At 39.3% G+C, this 25,547-nt stretch overlaps 1 protein-coding gene across 3 annotated transcripts in view; it reads right to left on the bottom strand.

Annotated features, from left to right (window-relative positions):
• LOC109030472 (matrix metalloproteinase-2) overlaps nt 1–25,547 on the bottom strand; it is a 364,259-nt gene that overhangs the window by 277,251 nt on the left and 61,461 nt on the right. Inside the window, exon 1 of one of the 3 annotated variants that reach the window (XM_072303227.1) lies at nt 11,419–11,627. The exons of 1 other annotated variant lie outside the window; for it this stretch is intronic. The gene's annotated coding sequence lies outside the window, so the exon portion shown is untranslated. Of the gene's footprint in view, nt 1–11,407; nt 11,628–25,547 lie in introns of those variants that run through there. One more of the 3 variants, XM_072303225.1, reaches the window with a different exon arrangement.

Here is a 25,547-nt window from a genome sequence, read left to right on the forward strand (position 1 = left end):
GTTTTTGCCCGATGTCTCCTGTTTTAATCGTCCGACGAGTAATTTCTGGACAAATTAAGTGAAGATGATAAAATTTACACTTAGTGAAATGAATTGATGTAAATAATAAGGATAACCCAACACATTACAGTATGCGCAATTTTCGCACATTTTACAAAGTTCGGAGCCCGCCAGCGCGCTTGATTTTGCCTTGAGCAAAAAAGTGTATAGGAACTTTTTTATAGGAAATTTAACGAGCTTTATTTCTGAAAATAATTAATTTTATCGTCAGATCAATTTTTGGCAAGTTACAGGCCATAATCCGGAAAAAAGTCCGATTTTAGGCCATTTTTGCCAAATTTGGCAACTTTCCGGTCCGAATTTAATGGCGCAAAGTTGAAATTCGGATTCAGCGTCAAAAATTACATAGGAATCGATGAAAACATTGCTACCCGGGATTTTTGCAGGCTCTTTTCCTTGTTTGCCTGGACTAATGGTTAACACAGAAAAAAATGGATGGTGCTGACGACAGAACCTTTTGTTCATACGGCTCCCACAGTTTCTTTGTTACACTTACAGAACTTTTGGTCGTGGGAACAGAGTACTCTGTTCCCACGACAGAAGTTCTGTTCTCACAACAGAAAAGTTCTGTAAGTGTAACAAAGAAACTGTGGGAGCCGTATGAACAAAAGGTTCTGTCGTCAGCACCATCCATTTTTTTCTGTGAAGAGTGAGAAAGTTATCTGTCATGGAAAATTTCAAAAATATTGCAGAAAGGTAATAACGGCAATACGTGGGGTAAGTCTTCCTTTATGATTTCAACTTTGAGAGCTTTTTTGAGCTTTGGAGTTCGTTTCAGAGAAAACCAATGACACCATCATGTTCTTCATGAAATTTTACTTATAATTCAGTACGTAAATCACAATTCCCCGATCGACAGTGAAACTCTCAAACCACGTATCTCGGATTGCGACGTTGTAGACTTCCTGTCGTAATTTATTTTTTAAATGGAACTCTACTTAACTTCAATCCTTTAAAACTTCCGTGTTTTCCCTCTTTATTCAAAGAAAACTCTGTAAAAATTTCAAGAAATGATATTGATTTGTGCTCTTTCAAAAAAATAAAATGGGAGCAAGGATTCTTAAACACCACAAAAGAGATACGTGGTTTGGGAGTTTCACACTGAAAAAAAAATTCTCGGCGTTTTTACTAAGGTCCGTTGGTGCCTTTACCATCTCACTTTTTTTTACCAATTATTGGTAATTTTACCAAGACAGACTGTTAAGGTTACCTAAAAACCGGTATTTTTACGTTTTTTTTCAGGTAAGAATACCACTTTTATTGGTAACCAATTCCCGGTAACTTTGCCATTTTATCTCGGTAATTCTACCACAGCCGATAAAAAATAATGGCGTTTTTACCGGGGTCCAGTAAAATTACCGAGAAAGTCAATAATTTTACCGAGACCTCTCGGTAAAATTACCAATTCCATAAATGATAATTTTACCAAGAAAAAACTGGGCTCAAATAGAACCCTGAATTCTTGGTAATTTTACCCTTTTCTTGGTAAATGCACCGAGATTTTTTTTTCAGTGCATTGTCGATATGCAAGAGCTACATGACGGTTCTCGGGTCCAAAGTGCTTTTTCAATGGTTCAGTTGGTGGCAACACCGGGCGTTGATTCGATTAACGGCGCCGTCATCGAAGTCTTGGCAATCAGCTGCTAAAGCCGGGATTTCCTACAAATGCTTATTGGCGCGGGTCGGTAGCGCCCAGCGCCGATTGTCGTAAGAGCCCGTGTAAACGTCTTATTTTCGCCAGGCGTCAACACCGCCTCCGAGGCGGTGTTGACGCCTGACGAAAGTAACTTTTAACACGGGCTCTTATGACAATTGGCGCTGGGCGCTGCCGAACCGCGCCGATAAGCATTTGTAGGAAATCCCGGCTTAAGCGCCACTGCGTGACGCGCCACGCGTCGCGACGCCGGAGACCCACGCACCGCGCGTCGCGATGTGCCATGCCGGAGGCTGCGGCTGGACCCCAACTTTCGTTGAACTTGCACCGATCGAGGATAACAGTGAAGCACTGACCCTGCCCCCTGAGCGCCAGTCCGCGCTACTCACGCCGGGAATGCCCCGTGACGCATCCATTCATACATTCGAAACTATGTCTTTATTGTCGGCAGAAGCGGAAATTGCCGAGAGAAAAGAACTATCGAATCGGCTGCAGTTATAAATGAGCGAACCCTGTTTCGAGCTCTGGACAATGTCTGATTCATCTTACCTCCATTTCAGTCTTTTTCAACATGTTATTTGCTCAGAAATTTTCGCATCTGAGATTGCGTTACACACGCTTATCATTTGATTTAAATTAAAAGTAATTAAAATTTTAAAAAACATGGATTTAACATATGATTTACACAAGATTAGTTATCCGAAACCTTTTCCAGAAGTTTTTTTTTTTTCTACTGGGTGCTTCAAAATATGGTAGAAGTATACAACGTAGTAGTAGACTATTTTCATTTTTTTTTTTTTTTAATTTGAATGAAAATTAAATTGTTTTCAACGGATTTATTAATTTCATTGTGAAACCAAGAGTAGATGTTTTAAAATAAGATTAAAATCAATTAAATTCAATTGAATTTGGCATTTTAATCTGTTTGAAACAGGAGTTTCAGCATTAAATGCGCACACCTGTGATTTTTCTGAGAGGTTTGTTTCAATTTAGTAGAAACCACGAGCGACTTAGATTTATTCAAATCAAAGTCATAAGCCTCACATCGTAATTCAATATCGACGGCCTAAGTACAAAACCACGTATTTCCGTTTTACACGTTGCAGACTTCTTGTCACCCTTGATTTCTCCTTTGGAATACTATGGTCAATGTAATTTTTTGACATCTTCCTTGTTTTTTTTTTTTTCAGTGTCAGCAGAATATTCTGTAAAAATTTCAAACCATAAAGTTAGCTTGGTGCTCTTTGAAAATTAGAGGCGGAAATGTTGAAACACCGCAATGCAATGGAAATACGAGGTTTACATCCAATTATAATGCCGAGGCGGCACGTGCCGCGCAGTGGCGTGGCGTGAATTGCGATGTATCGATTTTATGCGATTTAAACCTATGGAAAAGAATCGATAAAGAGGGTGTTCGCAGCGAACACCTTAATAATCGATTCTTTACCATAGGTTTAAATGGCATAACAATCGATACATCGCAATTCACGCCACTGGTGCCGCGTGCGCACTCGTAAGATCTATTTCAAGCAGATACGCGGTTTTAAAACTTTTCCATGTAAATACATTATTCTTCTTCTGTATGCCGCAACACATTCGTTCATCGACCCCATGTACACTGTCCTCTCTCGACGCGTAGAGGATTTCGCAACATGTCTGTCGTCTCTCCCGAATTAAAATCCTTTCATTGGGAGGACGCATCTCTTTTATTGCAGTTTATTTTCGTAATTCGGGTCCCTTGGCGATTACGTCGCACAATGGAGCGAGTTAACGGGAGAAGTCGGACAAAATTTTGAAAATTTAAAAGCTCAAAACTCTATCATTACAAAACGTAGAGGTCTAGAAAGCGGTACCATTGGTTTTCTCGTCAAATTTACTGAGGAAGCACCCCTTGAACTTTAAAATCTCACGAAATAAATAACTAAAATTGCAGTTTTAGACAAAAAATTCATGTTCGACCTCCCCCATTAACTCGATCCACCGTGCGTCGGCTAATTCATGATCTAAGCCGGATCGTCTTCTTGGGGGATAGAATCATTTAACAGCGTAAGGCTCACATTGAAGATGATGAGTCTTGTTAACTTTATTGCCATCGTCGTCATGGTGACGAATACGAATTAAAGAGGTTGAGGGATGTAGAGACGTTTTAGCTTATGATGACGAAGATTATGAAGTCCACACGATGATACGGCAAACGTTTGATGTTTACGAGTTGGAAATTCACTTAAGAATTGAAAGCACCACTCAACACTCAGGTAAACCGGGCTACATTTGGATCGCATTTGCCAGGAGGGCGCCAACACGATAACACTGTCATGCTAAGGAAGAACGCCGTATGAACATTCGAGAGTTGCCAATGTCTCCGGATAAAACACGTATTTATGAGGAAAGTTGTGAATATTTACCTTTGAAATTTTCAGATATTTTAGATTTAACTGCGAAAGAAGTGTCTGAAAAATTGGAAATAATAATCACAGATTTAACACATAAATTTGTATTTTAACGAATGGAATTTGGCAACGTCTGAAGGTTCATACGGCGTTTTTCCTTAGCACGGCAGAACATTGTTTGTAAAGTTGTGCCTATGAATAAGCAGTAGTTTCTGTTTTTCTGCCAAAAAATTTTTAATTTTAAAGGAGAACGATCTTATAAATTGTATTACTATACATGTATTTAGTATTTTTGGGATTCAAACAGACTTCTTTTCAGCTTGATAGCACAATACCAGCTAGCACACTGGTGAGTACATGTTGTGGAATCAAAGACCTTAGTTGGGTTGGGCTCGTATAGGCAACTAAACTAACTGCCTGTCAACGCAGAGAGTATCACCCGGATTTGAAGGCGCTCTAAACCGAGGCCATGCTTCAGAAGTTTTTCTCCAATGAAACCTTTACCAAGTCGATGTGTATATTGCAATTTGACACAATAATGCTCATGCCGCTTGCAAATTGCTGGCGATTGCTATTTGCCCCCGACATATCGATGGCGGAAGTGCAAAACCACGTATATCTCCATTTTGGTGTTTTAAAATCTTCGCTCCTAGTTTGTTATTTCGTTGAGGAACTGGTCAACTTTATAGCTTGAAATTTATACAGAATATTCTAGTATGACAGAGAAGAAAAATCAAGGGAATTTTTGAGACATTAACTTGAGTTGTGCTCTTGTATTATTTTTAGTTAATGATAGGAAGTGAAACACAAACCAGTGCAAATTTCGTACTGATTTTGGTATAGTTTGCGGTGAATTTAGCGCAGAAAACAATGGAGACTATGGAAAATGCAGTCCTCCAATTGCGTCGTTGGTATTCAGCACTCATGTTTTATTAAATTTCTTCAAGAAAACTACTGGAAGTTTCTTTCGAAATTGTCAACCGAAGGCTAGAGTTATTTTGGAATTTCTCTCTGTGAATCTTCCCAAAGAAATTTTCAAGTATAACAAGGAGTCTTCAACGTTGCAAACGGACATACGTGATGTCGCACTTTGATCATCGATGCACATGACAGTACTGCCGTGCTAACGAACAACGCCGTAAGAGCCTTTAGACGTTGCCAATTCCTACTAAACAAATTGACTGGAAACATTTGAATATCTTTTGTCGAATTTTTCAGATAATTTTCTACGCAATTTAATCTAAGATTCTGAAAATTTCAAGGAAAAATATGCATGAATGTTGTCAAACATACATGTTTTATCAAGGAAAATTTGGCAACTCTCAAATGTTCATACGGCGTTCTTCCTTAGCACGGCAGAGTTACTCCCGTCTCTTGATGTAGGATGATAAGGACCAAGATGAATGATGTTCAGGCCAGTCACAATAGGTAGCATTCTCGATTCTCCAACTCACTGATGAGCCGTAGGCGCGAGCTGTATGCAAATCAGTAATCAGTAATCACTGACTGCGGCTCCTGCCGGTCAATTTTGACCTGCCGAGGGCGAGGTCAAGGGGGCGGGTCACGGCGGGGCCCCCGACTCCGGCGTGTTCCGGTGGGCCTCCCAGGGCTTAGGCGGTTCCACCCCCGCCTGCGCCTTCCAGACAGGAAGTCAGGGACTAGATTTCGGGACCGAGAGACGGGGACGAGGGCACGAGCCGCTCACCAAAACGCCGCGCCGCACAGTGGATCGAGTCAATCAGAGAGGTCGGACAAAAAATTTTTGACTAAAACTGCAAATTTTGATGTTTATTTCGTCACATTTTCGATTTTGAGGGGTGTTTCGGAAAGCAAATTCCACGAGAAAACTAACGGAGCAACTTTCAGAACCTCAAGATTGTGTAAAAACGAAGTTATGAGCTTTAAAAGTTTCCAAATTTCGTCTGACCTTTCTCACTGACTCGGTCCACTGTGCGCCGCCGGCAACGAGACGACATCCAGATTAGAACGGCACACAAATCTCGGTCTCCTAACGTCTTCCCCTGACAATGAGCATACGGTTGCATCTCTGCCGGATTGTGGAAAACCGCTCGGGTTAACGATGCTTTAGAGGGAGCGCGCAAGGATAGAAAGAGGAATTGCGAAAAAAAGAAGAAAAAAAACCTAAGAAATTTCACCGAAATGGAGCATTTGCATGCAAATTTTTTATGCCTCATCTGAAAGTGCCTAAAGAGCTAATTTCACAGTATTTTCAATAATTTTTTCTGATATGGGAAATAGTAGGAAAATAGATTTCAAAGTGAGAAAATGCACCGCCTAGTAATGTCATCTGGCGGCATTTCCCAATTAAACACACGTATTTTTGCAGATTAGATAATTTTGTCATATCTTCCACAATAATTGTTCAATTCATGAACTAAGGGCATTCTCCTGTTCAGCTCACTCAGTAGTTTCCACTTAAATACGAAATTCATCAAATTTCAGACACCTGCAAATGCTCCATTGGAACTTCATCCCTTCGTATCTGTTAATGGGGCCGAATTTTGTCGGCTTTTTCACACGGAGTATGCAACAATGCAACATCCATCGATGAGTTCAAACCTCACCACTGGCCAATCAGAAGCGCTGAGTCAGACTTAAGTGCAGTCGGGATCCGTCCTAAGTATACTTAAGTACGGTGGAAAGGACCGACAAAATTCGGCTCCAGGCAAATTAGCAATCAAATCAGAAATTTTGTCAAGTACCCAGGAAGATTGTAAAATAATCTTGCTTGGATTAAAATTTTGATTCTTTCGCTATTTTTAGAATGAATAATTATTTATTTGCGTTGAGAAAATGTACTGTAAAAATGTACATCATGCAACAGCATCTGTAAATATCTCTAGCCTTTGAACTAAGATTCATCTCAAAATTTACAGACTCTCATAAATACAACATTTTTCAGATATTTACTGTTAAAACACATGCTCATTTAGAGAGAAAAATCTTGTAGATTTTATAAACTGTTCTCTAAACACATTGAAACCTTGAGAGCTCTTCGTGAAAAGCATACTCAATTTAAAAAATATACAAAATTTGCTATCTGCAGAGGTATTTGATGCAATTCCTAATTAGATTAATTGCCTGCAACATATCGATATAGTTATTCTTTACTTAAAATGTTAAGAACAGGTTCTATAACTCTCTCTCCTGCTCTCACACTACCTCTCTTCTCGTTCTCTTTCTCTATTCGCTTCATTTTTTTATGTTTTCATGTTATCCCTTCCTATTTTTCTATCTCTTTTCCAAGGTTTTTTTTCTCTTTCTTCTGCTTGCTCTCCCTTTTTCATTTTTTACTCTGTACTATCTCTTAATTCAGGGATACATGAAAACAACATGTTTATTGACCTCATTCCTTACAATTTTAAAATAAGCCATGAAAGTTCGCATGACCCGTGTATGCAATCTGCTCGCAATGAGCATCAAAAGTTCAAAATTCCACATAATTCAGATCACGATATCTCTTGGTTTTATTGAAAAACTTGCTATTTACACAAAATTGATCCGTGTAGAGTGTAGTGGGTCTGCGAGAATAAATTTAGCTCTCGTGCCTGGAGAATGCTAAAATGTCTCAAGAATGTCAACAATTTCAGGAAATTTTACATCTCTGTTTGCGCGCAGGAGGGGAGATCATGCTTTTTTCGCTCTCTGCGGTCATGCTAAACCTCCAGCAATTTGAATTACTTTGTTCAGCCCTCTCGATAATTTCAAGCGTGAAATTGAGTCTGAAGGGCTAGCATGCTTGCCTCTCAGCAAACTGGCGTGCTAAAGCTGTTGTGACGTTTAACAATAAAGCCAAGAGGAAATCACTGAGAAATAGTGCCTTAGTACCTACTGTTTTTCGATCATTTTCTGTAAACGAATGAAGCGTAAAAATGGTTTCAGCTAAAACAAAAAAAACGCATGTCCAAGAAAAACTATTCATGGTAGCAAAGCGAACATCGCGGTGAATCGAGGATGATTGACTATCGATATTTCCCCGTTTGAAGCCATGGTAAGGAATCGATTATTAAGTGTACGTTACGAACTCCCTGTTTATCGTTCCTTTTCCATAAAAAATGGCAGATCAATCGATATCTCGCAGAGCACGCCACGCCACTGAGAGCAAAGGTTTCTCTCAACTAAATTTTAAAATTCGAAAATTTTAAATGTTTCTCCAAGTTAATTACCTGACTTAGAATCGTAATATTCTCATATGGTAGAAAAGCCTAAAGTCAAAATGTGCAATTTAAATATCGCTCTGTTATAAATGGCTGCGATATTCTGAGATATGTGCGTTGAAATAGAGCATTTTGAAAATTTCGCTTTTAAAACATTTACCTAACGATGAAGTTGGACGTATTTCTGCCAAACAGAACTATGTGCACTATGATATGAGCCCTGAGACCTATAAGAATATATGAATGATAGGGCTCACGTCATAGTGCACATAGTTCCGTTTGGCATAAATACTTCCAGTTGTAGAACGAACTGAGCAGTAATTAGACAGTGCAGTGCAGTGTTCGAAACTCATAGGCGCCAACGCGCCAAATGCGCCTAAAAAATGAAGGCTCTGCGCTAACGTGGCCCCTGAAAATTGCCCCCTAAAAATCTGGATTTTCACAAGAAGTCACATAAAGAAAGAAAAACAAATATATCTGAATTGAAAAAAACCCAGAATTTTCAGCACTACAAGTGAAAGCTTGCTATTTTCTATTCTTCACGATTTCATTCTTAGTGCTTTTGTCTTCCCCAAGTTACAGCTACTTACTAGTTCTGTTACGAAAACATCTGTCGTCTAACTTTTCACTAAATGTGCCGTAATAAATAGGCAAAAAGTCAATTTGGCCTCTAAAAAATCTTCAATGGCGCCTAAAAATCGGGCTTGATGCGCTACATGGCTCCTAAAACTCAAACGTGAGTTTCGAACACTGGTGCAGTGACAACCCGACCGACAAAGTTTAATTCGAGGTGCAACTGATACTGCGTTCAGATAATTCTCAGCGGAGAGAATCACTATTATTTGAGAACTGGGCGAATGACTCAATGAAAGAAAACGCTAATTCATAAATCACTGATCAGTTAATCAGAGGCCGCCGCGCCGGTTTTGTATGCCAGGGGTCACGTTTGTGGGTTGACTCAAGGCAGATAAAGTAGGATTTTGAACTCGAATTTGTCATAATGTGTCTTTGGAGAGAAACGAATCCAAAAGGAGAGAGACTACGAGAGACATAAAAACAATTATTGTGGAGAAATATGAATTTGAAAAGTTTAAAGACGTAGAAATTATTTTATGTTAATGCACTGCTTTCAGTGTATGGAGCATCCACTGTGTTTTGGATGAATCGCCCCCCCCCCCCCCAAAATAACAGTATAAAAGAGGAAACAAAAAGAAAAGAAAAAGTTTAGTCTGTACATCCTCACAAGGAATATGGCAATAGTAGCGTATGCAGGGGAAGATTTTTTTTTTTTTTTTTTTGTGGATCGGTCAAATATCAAAAAAGCACAGTGCCCAGGATTTTTGAGCGGAAAAATGAGTTTTTTGGGGGCCATTTGCAAGGCTCGTATTTTCCAGACCTCAAAATATTCTGAAACTGCTGGAATGATGATATAATTAAGTGGAAATTTATTTCAATGCACTGGGAAAAAAACACATTGGATCTAGAGTCCAGACTCTTAAAAACATCGACAAGAAAAAGTACTCTTGATTCAATCAGAATCTAGCTTAAATCAAGAACCAAGTCTCTTAATTTAAGCGGATTTCGTTTTGATTCAAGCAAAAATCCGATTGAATCAAGAGTATTTTTTCTTGTCAATGTTTTCAAGAGTCTGGACTCTAGATCCAATGTGTTTTTTTTCCAGTGTGGGTCCTTCCTGAGGACTTAAGCATGCTCTGTCCCCGTGCAGCACCATAAAATTGCAAGTGAAAGCGCAGACAGAAACTTCCTGGCACATAGTTTCGGGACGGATATCGTTTGATCGCCTCTCGATTGAACAATCCGAAGGAACCGAACTGCACCTTGATGAACTATTTACAAGAACAGCTTTGCTATTAGTCTCGAGTTTTATCCTTTGAATGCATCGTTGAAGTAATTAATTCATTATTGGCAACGAAGTCAAAAAAATCTGAAAAAGACACGTTTCCAAATTTTCCGAGCCTTAAAAATTTAAAAAATGATATTGCACCAAATTGAGAGCAGTTCTATTTTTGTCCTAAAGTAAGACTTGTGGAATATGAGTTCTTCGCCCTCTGTTATTACTCTCCTCACTTTTCTTTGAAAGAGGGTGTAAATTGATATATAAGACGTTACATGCACGTATGTCACCCTTGTGTTACTTCCCCTAACATATTCCATTCCAAGCAATTTGATATTTTGGCAAGAGAGCAGCACTACATACACTCGCGCATCTCTCGCGCGATGTGAACTCACTGCATGGATTTCAGCTTCACTATAGTAATTATTTTTACTTTATTGCCCTCCCATGTTTACTTTTTCAAACCGACTGTCTTAAAAAAAAGCCGATTACTGATTAAGAATCCAATGACAGCAATGCTACCGCCTCTATTGGTCATATTGTGACAATGTTATCCCAGCATTGTGCTTTGTAGCGAACTTATGGAATTAATAAAAAATTATGTAGAACTCGTGAGAAAAAATGTAGGAATTATGAAAAAATAAATATTATGAATACAAAATTGATAAAAAAAAAAAAAAAAAAAAAAAAAAAAAAACATATTTCATTGTTGATTTTCCGACGCTTTTTATGATTTGTTGGCTTAATAACGCTTAAGTAAACTTGTACAAGTCGCGGTGCCAACAAAAACTTTATGAAAACTTGTAAAAAAAAAAAAAAAAGATGAATTGATAAAACGAAATCCTTTTTGGAAAATTTTTCTGGTGATTTATAATTGTTTCTCACGGTTTGTTATACTACTTTTTTCCAAATCTGAAAGATAGTACGACCTTTTCACAGGATCTTCTCAGAGAGGGACGGGGGGGGGGGGTGGGTTCCCTCAAAATTTCTGAACCTGAACGATAAGTTCACAAAGGTTGTTTCGCGTAGGAAAAAAAAATTTAGAGTAAGATGAAAAACTGACTCTGAAACAAGTTTTTCAGACTTTGTTTATGTTGCCTCCTTCGCTTGTCATAAATTTGTTAATAATAATTGTACACAGACGTTAGCGTCAAGAAAACGAAAAGGCCAGTCCAAGAGAACAAGTCACCATCCACTCGCAATTTTCAGGAACCCACACACGCACGCACTACCATCCACAATTCAGCGTAAGAAAAAAGTTTATATTTACTTGATTCGTACGTCGGCTAGGATTCCGGGAGCTGTAGGATGAACACATTGCGCGCGGGTCTCGACACGAGAACGTAAACAAACACCGAAGACACAACCGCGAACTACATGGACGGATGCATCGAATGCACTTGCACTGGCGTGGACCTAACCTCAAAGGCCGACTCGGGGGGAAAAGCGAAAAGCGAGCGTCCTTGCGCGCGGCGGCAAGGATCACGACTGAAAGGAGGAGCGGAGCGCTACTTTGGAGTTGGATCGGATGGGCTTATGGAGTCCGCACCCCCCCCCCCCCCCCGTCTGGTCTTGAGTCTCGGCTGGGGTCCATCCATCGCGGACGCTGCCCCGCGGTTGGTTTTTTAGAGGAGGAGTGGATGTGGTTGTGGATCCGAGCGCTGAAACAATGGCCCGAGATGCAATTGTCCGCTCGCATGATTTACGAGCGCCATCAGCCGCGAAGGATCCAGGATTGCAGGGGTTCTCAATTTTCAGAACCGAGGCCGACCGTCTTCCAAAATTCGCGGCTTGGCGTTTGAGACGATCATGAATGATGGAAGACTTGCAGGAATGCCGATTTTTGAGAAAAAAATCGATTTGATTTTGGTTAAAAAGTCGATCTCTTCAAGTTTGAGTTGTGGTGGGAGATATGCTTGGATGGCGATTTTGAAGAGAAATCCATTTGATTTTGATCAAAAAATCGATGGTGAAAAAAACTATCTCTTCAAGTTTGAGTTGTGATGGGAGATATGCAGGGATGACGATTTTTATTAAAAAATCAATGGTGAAAAAATCGATATCTTCAAGTTTGAGTTGTTGTAGGAGATATGCAGGGATGGCGATTTTAGAGAAAAAATCGATCTGATTTTGATAAAAAATCGATCTGATTTGATTAAAAATCGATCTTTTCAAGTTTGAGTTGTGGTGGGAGATATGCGCAGGGATGGCGATTTTCGAGAAAAAATCGATGGTGAAAAAATCGATCTCTTCAAGTTTGAGTTGTGGTGGGAGATATGCAGAAATGGCGATTTTCGAGAAAAAATCCATTTGATTTTGATAAAAAAATCGACGGTGAAAAAAATCGATCTCTTCAAGTTTGAGTTGTGGCGGGAGATATGCAGGAATGGCGATTTTCATGAAAAAATCTATCTGATTTTTTTTTAAAATCGATCTGATTTTTTTTTTAAAAGTCGATCTGATTTTTTTTTAAAAATCGATCTGATTTTTTTTAAAAAATCGATGGTGAAAAAATCGATCTCTTCAAGTTTGAGTTAAGATGGGAGGTATGCAGGGATGCGATTTTCAAGAAAAAATTGATCCGATTTTGATTGAAAAATCTATGGTAAAAAATCGATCGCTTCAAGTTTGAGTTGTAGTGAAAGAAATGCAGGGATGGTGATTTTTAAGAAAAAATTGATCCGATTTTGAATGAAAAATCCATGGTAAAAAATCGATCGCTTCAAGTTTGAGTTGTAGTGAAAGAAATGCAGGGATGGTGATTTTCAAGAAAAAATCGATCCGATTTTGATTGAAAATTCGATAATGAAAAAAAATCGATTTTTCAAGTTTTTGGATCGGAAGAATGAAAAAGCGCCTGCAGACATATACCATCATTGCCGCTATATCATTTTCAATATAGGAGCAAAAGTTGACGAAAAAGGTTCGAATTTACTATCCTCTGGTTTAAAAAATCGATTCCTATTTTAAAGCAACCGCAAAAAACCGATGCAACTATTTTTGTCAAAAAATGCCCACAAAAAAGCCAAGAAATCGACGTCTCGAAGTTTTGAAATCGCATTATATTTTATTTCTTGTACCAGGAAACTCGAGCACGGGGGCCGTTAGTTCGAGCTTTAGGTATCACTGCTCCAGCCACTGAGCCCGACCTTGCGTTACACTCTGCGTTACGTTAATTTATCCCCCTTATTGCATGTCTCTCACTCCGTCGAGTTCGCCTTCAATAATTCGGACGGCAACATGGACAACTTAGGAGCACGAATAGTTGCACGGGTTAGGTTTGCCGCTTCCTTGCCGGGACTGTGAGGAAGCGGCAAACCTATCCCGTGCAACTATTCGTACTCCTAAGTCGCCCATATTGCCGTCTGAATTATTGAAGGCGAACTCGAAAGAATGAATGACACGCAATAGGGGACAAATTGACGTATCGCAGAATGTGAATTGTGTAAAGCAAGGTCGGGCCCAGTGGCTAGAGCAGTGACTCCTAAAGCTCGAACTAACGGCCTCCGTACTTGGATCTTATGGTGCACAAGTGAGATGCTCAAATGCATAGACCGTAATAAGACTTCTCTTGAAGTGTTTCCATGATAGAAAACAATTTTTAGGATTTGGTCAAATATTCTCTTCAAAGTCCAATTTTAGGAATGATTTTTCCCGACTTTATTAAAAAGCACACCGGTAAAATATTTGCTCTTTGATCAGGTTACTTTAAATGGCATGAATATACAAAGGCTTACGAACTTTTTTCAACTATTTATATTATTGATCATCACAGAAAATTTTATTAATTCGTTTCTGGGAAGATTCTGAATTTCCCAAGAAATAAAACTTGGCTCCTTTTCAGTGGCTGTCTGTTTATTTAATTTTTCCGGATCATCAGAGCTATCGATCTAATTATCTTCGGTTCGTAGCTTCGATGGCGGTACTTAATAATGTACTAACGCGTGCATTCAGACTCGATTTTATCTGAGACAGATGTTCAACGTAAGTGACAAATGTGGTTTCTCGTGCCAGCGACCTTGCCGTCGGCCTCTTGATTTGAACTCTTATACTTGTTAGAGGGGGCAAGTCCCTTTTCAGATGAGCCCCGAGGCGTATAGCGTCCATGTATTTGTGTACTGTTTTTGCAATAAGTGTGTGTCCAGATGGAGTCCTCTATGTAAAGTATAAGATGATTAAAACATGTTGACTTGTTGTTAGGACATGGCGATTAAAAATGTATGAATAAAGTGTAAGCACCGTTCGTGGCTCAGTATCGTGAGCACGCCAACCATCTCGTGTTTTGGAAGGTTCTGCCTAATATGCCGAATCACTTTTTTAATACTTTTATCGCCGAATCCGACAGCCCACCAATCAAGCACTATACTAAGCAGGGTGATAATTGTAGCATCCATGGGCACAAATTCTCACCGAAATTGCACTCAAAAAAAGAAAAAACACACGTTCCTTCAAAAATCACCCCGTGAGTAAGTGGTATTTTATTTCAATATTGAAATCAGTCGATTCATCGACCAAAGAGGACATATGAATTGCAGTTTCCAAAAAGGAACCAATAGCATTGCAATGATGCTAAGATTGTGCAACTTCATCTTTTGCAATAAGATTGCGGAAATCGTGAAAAACTATGAAATTTAGATGGTAATTTTTGCCTTAAATTTACATTTTTTAGCGAGTAAAATAGAAACTATTAATGGATAATCGGGGTTTTCCTCCAAGACAAAAAAAGTTGCACAATCTTAGCAACATTGCAATGATAGTGGTTGCTTTTTGCAAAATGCAATCCATATAATCTTACTTGTTCAGGAAATCAGGATTCGAACTTCAATTTAGGAGCTTGGAGGACAAGGCGCATAAGTGCAGTTTTTGCTATTTCGAGAAATACATGTTTAAAGTTTCGAAATGACATGGATCCTTATGGCGGAAAGAAAGTGCAAACTAACTTTTTGATGCTTAAAAATTGGGATCTGAGAGCGAATTTTTCGCAGATTATGCATTGAAACTAGTTTTACTAGAGATCATTAATATCTCGATTTTTTCAAAAACTGAACTTATGCGCCTTGTCCTGCAAGCCCCTTATTCTTTTTCCAACGAAAATAAACAATTGGAATACTGTCGACTTTCCCTTTTCGTGTATCTTAATAATGCCCATCTAAAATTATATGGAAAGCCTCATAAACTTGTAAAAATGCTGAGGTATTCCAACATTTTATTGTTTATCATTAATAAAACTTATCAGGAACGGAAATTTTCTAGTGTGAAGTTGGATAAAATGTAACCTCGATCCTGATGACCGACTGTCAGTGGCGTGGCGTGTTTTGCAAAACATCGATTGATCTGCCATTTAAATCTATAGAAAAGGATCGATAATCAAGGTGCAACGAACACCTTGATAATCGATTCTTTACTACAGCTTCAAATGAAGAAATATCGATAATCAATCCTTCACGCCACGTCACTGCTGACTGTGTCTGCCTTTGGTAACGGGCTCTTTTGATAGGTATTCTAATCCATCGACTATATGCAGACGGCATTTTTCAAATTTCTGTGAGATCAGTCGAGTTATTTTCAATGCAAAGGAAAACAGCTTATTTAAATACGGTTTTCACTTGTGAAGGCACCATTTCACTTCGCTTTTCCTCGAAATGTCTTTTGTAATGTATCTGGCGTGAAAAGTTAACCAGACATTACGCAAACTTAGACGAGAGCTTTAATTGCGTTGCGGCTGTTTCAATTTAAAATTAAAATTTGAAATCCATCCTTCACAGCTGTAAGTTAATTGGATCGAAACTTGGACTCGGCTTTATGCCCTTGTGAGAAGTGCGTAAAAAACACGGCCATGAAGTTTAGAAGTTTTAGAGACCATGACTAAAAATAAAATTGCAGAGAATCGACTTGACAAAGTGGCGTTGAATTGAGAAACTTTGGACTCTGAGTCATTGGACATGAGCTTCATGAGCCGCAACCTTGAGTTCGCGTAAATCGTTTTTGAGTGACTGCAACTCAGGAATGCATTACAAATGTTAAATTTTCTCGTTGAACCTGCAGATGAAGGGGTTGGCTCAGAGAGGGGGGGGGGGTATCTCGAAACGCATTTAAAATGAGCCGAAATAATCGAAAGAAGACCAAACGAGGAATGTTGAAAGTTTTCTTTGCAGCTCTAACTTTTCGTGACTTGACGCGGTCACACAGCAGATCCCTCCAACGACCCTTAATTGGACTGCATTTTGTAATTTGGAACTATAAATTCCGGCCCGGTTTAAAAACAACGTATGTTCCATTAGTTTCCCTATGCACATAAGTGTTTTTTCAGACGAGCCAGAATTTATAGTTCTAAATTGCAAAATGCAGTCCAATTGGATCGCATTCAGCAAAAAGGAGCCAGCGCGATTCCAGTGTTGTAAAAATGATGCTCCTCCATAATTATCCACAAAATCTCTTAGAATAGCGAACAGTTTATGCTTCCCACCAAAAATTGTTAATTTCAAAGGAAAATAACTGTGCAAATTTTAATACTGTGCATAGATTATAGGTATTTTTGAAAGAAAATAAGAAGTTGCCCGATTTTGAAAACACTGTAATCGCGCTGGTTCCTCTTCGCTAAATGCGATCCAATTGGACTGCATTTTGCAATTAGGAACTATAAATTCTGGCTCTTCTGGAAAAACACTTATGTGCATAAGGAAACTAATGGCACCTACGTTGTTTTTAAACCGGGCTAGAATTTATAGTTCCAAATTGCAAAATGTAGTCCAATTATTGCTGACCGAGGCCCAGAGACTTTCCACGTCTACCGGTGGTAACTCAGTTCAGTTCCTGCAAAAGCACGAAAATCGATACAACACTATAAGGAAGAAAACGTTCTATCGGTGAAAAGTGCCGTACCTCTACGTATCCTATACTGCCGTGCTAAGGAAAAACGCCGTATGAACATTCGAGAGTAGCCAAATTCCCCGGATAAAAAATGTATCATTGAGGAAAGACATGCATATTAACCTTTGAAATTTTCAGATATTTTAGATATTTTAGAACACAATTTTCTAAAAAAAAATTGAAGAAAAATATTCACAATTTTCCCAATAAATTCGTTTTAAATTGAAGAAAATATGACAACGCTTAAAGGTTCATACGGCGTTCTTCCTTCGCACGGCAGTATACAGGTCAGATTAAGTCCACGCGAGGAACTCATTACACCCTTTGACCGTTTCGTTCGGAAATTACGTAAAATGATTAATGGCGGATTTACTCTCCCTCTGAAATGAAAATTCGACGTTAAAAACTTCCCCCGCTCTTCACAATATATATTTATTAGTGCAAATTTTTCAGTTCGTAGAAATCACTGTTAGGCATAAAAAAGTTCTTGCAACATGCTTGAAAATGTGCGGATGGTTTTTGTCATGTTTAATGATGATGGAATGACAAATTTTAGAATGCGTCACGATGATTCGAAAATAGTTCCTCCTTTTAATGAGCTCAATAATTTATACTACCATTACAAAGTCTCCTCCTCTGTAATACACGATCAAGTTACAATCTCTTAGAGTGTAAGGATGGAGTGATTTATTCATAGGCGGCGGCTTTGGGTAGTGAGGGCCCCATAATGTGCCTGTCAGAGGGTTCCAGGTTACGTCGGAGAAGAAGAGCTAAAACGCTCCTTGGTAAAAATCGTCGTTCATAGATATGATTAATTTTGGAGAGAAATATTTTGCGATCGTCGAAAAAAAATGCGGTGTCGATGAGAGGATATCAAGGTGAGACTGTGAGTATTGCGACGTTCAATCAGAGTATTGAAAATGAAGATTAAACCAAGATTGAAGGGTCCGGTACATTAAACATTGAGCATGTTGCATGAAAGACAGGTTTTTGATGTTGAGAAAAACGGGTTTAAAGTCAATTCGTAGATTCACATGGGGTATCATCACATTAAAAATGTTCAAGTTGTATTCTTGAACTAAAAATTCTATTTTGGCACTCCACGAAGCTGTCCGAATATTTCACTGAATTTTTTTTGCGCTTCTGGTAAAATAGAGAATTTGCAGGTGTCTGATATTTGATGAATTTCGTGTTTAAGTGGAAACTACTGAGTAAACTGATCGTGAGGATACCCTGGGCTCATGAATAGAACAATTATTGGAAAAGATATGACAAAATGATCTAATCTGCTAAAATACATGTGTTTAAATGGGAAATGCCGCCAGATGACGTCACTGGGCGGTGCATTATCTCACTTTTAGATCTATTTTTATACTATTTCCTCGATCAGAAAAAAAGTATAAAAAAAACTTTGAAATCAGCTCTTTAAGCACTTTCAGACGAAGCAATAAAAAATGTGCATGCAAATTCTCCATTCGATGAGATTTTCGAACAGATTCAACCGAAAATTAATTTCTCTGCAAAAAACTAAAATGCCGGCGGAAATTTCGAAACGTCGCATAGCGCTTGTGATAGCATGGCCGCGAGGTAACGACATGCTGTATCGGAGTTTTTTTTTCAGAAAACATGAAAAGCCGATACGTGCTTTTGAACTTTCGACAGACATATGACATTACGTCTGCATCGCAATGCAGACACGAAAATTGTTTTAAAGCGTAGCGGTGGCTCGGCTCGCGGTCGCATCTTTCCGCCGTCTACGGTCCCCGAGCCCGGCGGCTCCCGGCGAGACGTCTGGGGGAGACAACCTCCCACCACCGGGGGCGGGGGCGGCAGGAGGGGGTGGCGCCTCCGAAGCCGCAGCAGACAGAACTGCCATGAGTCACGCACCCCCACCCCCGCCCTATCCCGGCTCCGCGGTCCCCAATCCCAAGTTGGGGGTTCCCGCTTACACACGGACGTTTACACCTTCACAGTCACACTGCTCCGAGCGGTGAGGTGTTCAAGTGGAGGGGCACCCTTTGGGATTAAACCTAGCTCCTGTGGTTTTCTGTGTGTTTTCTGGCCTATCTCCCAATATGAAGGCGAAGTGGTAAAAAGTAGAGTACCTGTATTGCGAGAGTATGGACAGATGTGAAACTCCGAGAATCCATCAGGCCTCCACCGATGCTTCTGCGAATACAGTTAGGGCCCAGAAATGCAGCCAGCTTATGAAATTCAAATACCCAGAACGATTTAATAATACTATTGTTAAGAACCGTCGTTTATAAAGCACGTGTTTCACTCAGTTTTTGCATAAATTTACTCATTTTTGCGGAAGAACGCTCATTTCTGTACATTCTTGGCCATCTTGGTTAGAATTGGAATCTGCACTCTGCAGACTGGCAGTGAAATTTTGTGTGTCAGAAGTTTGTTAGAAGGGTGGCTGCACTTTTGGGCCCTAAGACCTCCATGAAGCGATCTGTCCATACTCTCGCTATGCAGGTACTCTAGTAAAAAGTATTTGCACTGAAAAAAAGTTAGGGCTATATAGACGTACCGTCCGTTCCGGGCTCAGAGGCCGAAAGTTCCGGGTGCTGGAGCCGTAGCTTCGACTGATCCGGGTGCTACGCCCGGAACTTTCGGCCTCGGAGCCCGGAATGTAGACGGTGTGTCTATATAGCCCATAAGTACGGCTTCCACGGCCGGAGCTTTTTTTTCAGTGTGCGAGACCTCCTATGATTACAGCTTCTCCAGATTTATCTTCTCCTCATTAGTGAATGTATTCACCAATTAGGGGAAGAAATTTTATTTGGGGGGGGGGGGGGGGCTAGAATGTTACATAGACTGTATTGAAGAGAAAAGAAAAAAGAAAGAAAATAACCAGTCAGTAAGTTTGATTGATGGAGGAATCCATTCCTTTCATTCAACGTTGGGTTGCCCGGGCACAAATTGTGTTCATATGACCCAAATGACCTTGAACCCTAAGTGAAAATACTCTTTTCATATATATAAATCACTTTGACAGAAAAACTCCAGTTTTGCCGTAAATTACGCTTGACTGAGAAGTACTGTGTGAGGCCCATACGTGTCAAAAAAGAGGGCTAGCTGGATTGAATGACGCAAGTGAAAACTGAATTTTTTGGCTCACAATGTATACGCAAATGATTCCTCTATACGAATGGTTGCTTTGACAGAATGAGTCAGGAAAATTGGTCTTTTTATTAACCACAATCGACGATCGGTTTACTAGAAACGACAACGACAATCGAACCGCGAAGCAGCGAAAACAAAGCTCAGATCAATTGGACGTATCTCTGTCAAACGGAACTATGTGCATTATGACATGAGCCCTACTATGCATGTATTCTTATGGGTCTCAGGGCTCATGTCTTCATGCACGTAGTTCCGTTTGACAGAAATGCGTCCAATTATTGGATTTTTGGCACGGGCTCAAAGTTAAACTTGAACCAGAAATGACGGCTTCTCAAATCGTTTTGCCTTTCTACAGTGTGAGCCGCGCGAACATAATGCACAATGACATTCCACATCCGCTAATAAAGAAGTATTCTTTTCTTACATTTCCTCGGCGCACCCTGCGGGTTCTCCGTAATTATTGCTCCGGCTGGAAAAAGGACTATCTCGGCTTTCATGTGAACCCGAGATTGTATAGAAACACATGCACTTCAGAGCTCATATTTAAATTTAGTTATGGTTTTGTGGCAATTTCAGCTGACGCGTGCCACAATCCAGGGTCGAGCTCAGGCCTCCTGGTCAGGCTCCTGGCGCGTCGTGGTATATTGGTGTAAATTATTCAATTATAGGATAACCAGGGAGCGTTTTTGAGTCCGGGTACATATTAAAGGAAGGAAGGATGATTGCTACATACTGGGTTCTCTTCTCCGTAATTCATGGGTGCTCGTGGTTTACTTCCTACACCTCCTTTTAATGAATCAATCAGCACAGACCATGGGAAACAGAACCTGAAAAATTACCATTTTTTCCAACTCTTATCCCTTGTTCATTAGTCTATTAGAGATGTTGTGCTTTCATTCTTGTGAACACAAAAGAGTTTTTCATTGAAACTTGAAAATATAATTCTTTTACCCAACTCGACAAAAATCATAGTGCTAGAATTTTTTCCTCCATGGACGAGGGTTCTGTCTCCCTTAGACAATCATAATTTTTTTTCTTTCATCAAAACATCAAATTTCGAGTATAAATGTATTTTATTTTTAACTGGACCACGTTTAGCAGAAAGGAGCCAATCCACATCAGCTATTGCTAAATTTATCGGGGCAATTTAATGTTTTGCAAGAGAACGTTTGTACGGATTCCTTTGAAAATTTTAAGGAATTTGCTTCGTACTAGGCAGAAAATTCACCAAAATTTGCACAAAAATCCGCGAAACGTTAATTACAACCCCTCAAAACAATTTTCTACTTGAAGTCTCATTGCGAGGATTTAAATGGACCGCGGTAAGCAGAAAGGAACCAAGCCACATCAGCTATGGCTAAATTTAACTGGCCAATTTAATTTTTCACTTGAAAACGGTTGTAAAGATTTTTGTGCAAGGCCCAGTAAATTTTCTGCATAGTGCGAAGCAAATTCCTTAAAATTTTCAGAGAACGCGCAAACGTTCTCTTTAAAAAATTTAAATAACCCGATTTTATTTGGAAATAGCTGATGTGGCTTGGTTCCTCTCTGCTGAAGGCGGTCTATTTGCCAGTCCAGTTGAAACAATAGAAAATAGACTTGTACTTGCAACCTGCGTTAAAACGCGGCTTTTCTAATGACCAATTCGAGCGGATGACGTAGAATTGGAGGAACGAAAGCGATGAATATTCATTTGAAGTGATCAATATTCGAGGCTGAATCATTTTTTAGAGAAATCAGGTAAATCCGCGATAACTGGTCGGGGCACCACGTCGGCGCCGCGCCGCGGTCATCCATGCGTCGTCGCCTTCTCACACCTCGATGATTGGCCGAGTGATGACGAACTATCACTGGTCTGAATACCTGACCCGTATCTCATTCTGATTCATCTTTTTGAAAATACCGGCCTTTTCTTTGGCCTTATCTGAATGAGATTGTTTATTTAAGGAGAAATGTGACCCACTGCTTGATGGCGCCATTTGGACACAAATGTCATTCATGACACATACATGTATATTTTCGAGGATAATAATGCCATTTTATACACAGACAGAGAGGAGGCACAGTTTTCCTTAAGAAATTAGGAGGAAAATGGTGTCAATATCATGAACTCACGGGAGGAACTTTCATCACTGACATTTGAATTCGGATTGCTCCGACTTTTTTAAGTCATGCTGAATTATCAATTTTTACATTTTTCGGCACTTTCATCTTTAATGTTGAAATACTTACTTCTCAATGCAAAAATAGCAACAAATTGAAGTCAGTTCCCGCAATCCTTAAGATTTTTGTTCTTCCTAGAAACGCCCAACTGAATCTAAATTTTCTTATATCAGATCAGCCTATGAGTAGAGACTATGAATAGCTACAACCAGTGCTATTTACTAATAATCGCTATACTAGTAACGCTATCGCTATAATCTCCATCCTAGAGATTCGGTCAAAGTCGCAGAATATTTCTGTCATGAGCAAGAGATTACGGTATGCTTAAGGCGAAAGTTCTGTTCTCATCCCAACAGAAGCATTTTGTGATTTCAACAAAATAATCCATTGACTCTTAGAAATAACATTTTATTACACCAACCCATGGTATGTACATATCGACGGTGTAAGTCGGCAATCACACAACTCGGTTTGCGACGTCGCAGACTTCCTGTCATACTTTATTTTTTAAACGGGAAACTACTCAACGGTAACTCTTTAATAAAACTGCTGTGATTTTTCTTCTCGGTGCGAGGAAAATTCTGCAAAAACTTCAAGGAATGATGTCAATTTGTTCTCCTTTAAAAAAATAGCATAGCGGCGGAGAATTTCAGACACCGCAAACGAGTTATGTGATTACCGACTTACACCGGCGATATATGACAATAAGCTACCAAGAAAATTTGTTTTCAATAATTCACAAAACTATTCTGAAAATCATCGCTAAACATGCTGATCGTGGAGTAGTTTGAAAGCCAGTCTTCACGCATAAGAATTGTTTCGTTACAAGTGTTGCCTGAGTTCTAAATTGAAGGCGTTTCTTCTTGTCCTTAATTGTGAAGTGGTACTGTCCGCGGCGAAGGGAAAAGTGCATCGGTCTGGCGTTGCAGTCTTATCTTCGCCCACGAGGATTGCTTCGGAAGGATGTAACTTAAACGGAAGTGAAAATTTATCAGTGCAGGAACACCCGCATTTTCATTGGAACGTTTCCTTCGTTATTTAATAATGTTGTACTATCTGCGATTGAGTCTATTGTACGATGCGGAGGAGTATTTTACCACGAAATAGCTAATAAATTCTTTGGAAAGGCAAGCAAGCGCGATTTAAAAATAAATACGACCGTAAAAAGAGGGAGCAGGACTAAAAGTTGAGATCTTACTCAAGTTTTAAATTTGTCTTTCGAGGCCTCCCTCGGGAAATATGTTTAAAATCGAAGGATACATATCTTGTTCTCAGAAATTTCAGAAAAAATGTCATTTTGAAACACTACGATTAATTATCTGATTAACTGAACTATATTTTATGATGTTATTATTTTTCATTTAGTTCCAATGAATGTTAGTATTCTCCGAATGATCATTTGGGCCATTTGTTTTAAATCTAAAAAAAATATGCTCATTTGACTGAGGAAATAAAACAGGAAATGTTTCGTTTGAATATTTTAAAGTTATTTTAATTCATTTAGATGGGTGGACGTAGATCTATGGACAGAGTTCCACAAAAACCACAGCTAGCCCAAACAAAATTAAAAGCTATTTGCATTTATTTCCTTGAGATCCCAACCGTTATTTTGTGAAAATAGAAAAACTCGCAAAATATTTCAGGCGATTTCAAATGATTTGGATCCTCCGTCTAGCGTTCATTTTTCGCAGTGTTCGTAAAGATTCAGATCGAAACTTATAATCAGAAAATCATGGCAGATGGGAGAAAGTTTTGCATTTGATATGCGGATGGAAAAGGAGGCAAAATTGCATAAGGAAAAAATTGAAGGAAAATATACGAGCCATTATTTGAAAGACACGTGCACTCGCACGCGTTGGTGATAACAGTCGTCTCGCCTCATAGTCAAAGCTTGCATTGCATATGGCAAATCTTTCAAATCTAAGGCGCACCTCAGGCTTGTATAATGCTCTACACCACAATCCTCATGCAATATGCAATCATTCTGCGGTCAGATGCATGTAAATAACATTTGACGGCCTTCAACTCAAGTCTGTTTTGAAAAGGAAAAGAAAAAACTTTACGACCGAATACGAGTTTAAAATTACAATATTAAGTTCTGTGTATTGTCAGAGATTTATACATGTGGACTGTTAATGTAGAACTTCACGAACGACTATTTGTGAGGTCTCATTATCATTATTTTTTACTTTTAACCATAGACGGATACAGGGGGGAAGGGGGGGGGGTACGTCCTCTCCCATTCGCCCGAGAAAAAGGAGGAACGAAAAGGGAAGAAAGAAGGAAGTAAGAAGGACGCTTATAAAACGAACGGTAATTATTCATGACAAAATTCACTCAAACTGCATATTAGATGCTTTAAAATTTGGAAAATTTTCGGAGGAAGCACCCCGGACTCCTTTAACCCCCCCCCCCCCCCCCGGTTCGAAATGTCTTATGCGCATAGGCTTGGAACCCCAATTGCAGAAAACTCTAAACTTAACTCCTTCGGATTCTTTGCGTAAAATCACTGCGCAAGTTATCGACATCCAACAGCAGTAATGTTACTTAAATGTTTGTCCTTTTCCTCTAAAATAGAACAACTTTCTTGTTTTATCTTATAAACCGTTCTACCGTTCCATAACTGAGCCTCTACGAACCGTTACTTAAAGTTAAAAATTACAAAGTTACAGTTGAAAACTATGCACCTCGATTAAGTTTCAATATTAAAATTGTATGTAAAACACGATGATAGGTTCATCGAACATTGCCTAATTGATTCATGCGTAAAAAATTGGCGTTTATGCTTACAAATATTTAAATGAAGCTACCAGTTCCAATGTTTACAATGTCCATGAAAGTGGTTTGTCACAAAAACGCAAACAACTGTTTTGAGTTTGCTGCGTTTTGCTTCGACGCACCTTTTCAATACTGCTGAGAAAAAAGGATGTTGGCTGGCTGTTTTGGCACACAATTAAATTATTCTACAATTCTCCTCCATTGGCTGATCAAGAATCCACTCCTATCTCTCAATTTTGACCAAAATGAAACCACTTTGGAATTAGTAGCCTCAAATACCCCTCTAAGTAAGGCGAATCGGTCACTTACTCAATCTTGGCATGCTTAACGATGGAAGAATGGAGCATCGACAAGAAATTTTTACAGCAGGATTATGGTGTACCTATTCCCATGAAAAGTTTCCTATGAGTTCGTTGAAAAACCAAAAAGTTTATTTAGAAGTTCAAAAAAGCGCATCTCTGGTAGAA

Source organism: Bemisia tabaci, chromosome 8 (assembly GCF_918797505.1).
Source record: "Bemisia tabaci chromosome 8, PGI_BMITA_v3".
Taxonomy (NCBI): Eukaryota; Metazoa; Arthropoda; class Insecta; order Hemiptera; family Aleyrodidae; genus Bemisia; species Bemisia tabaci.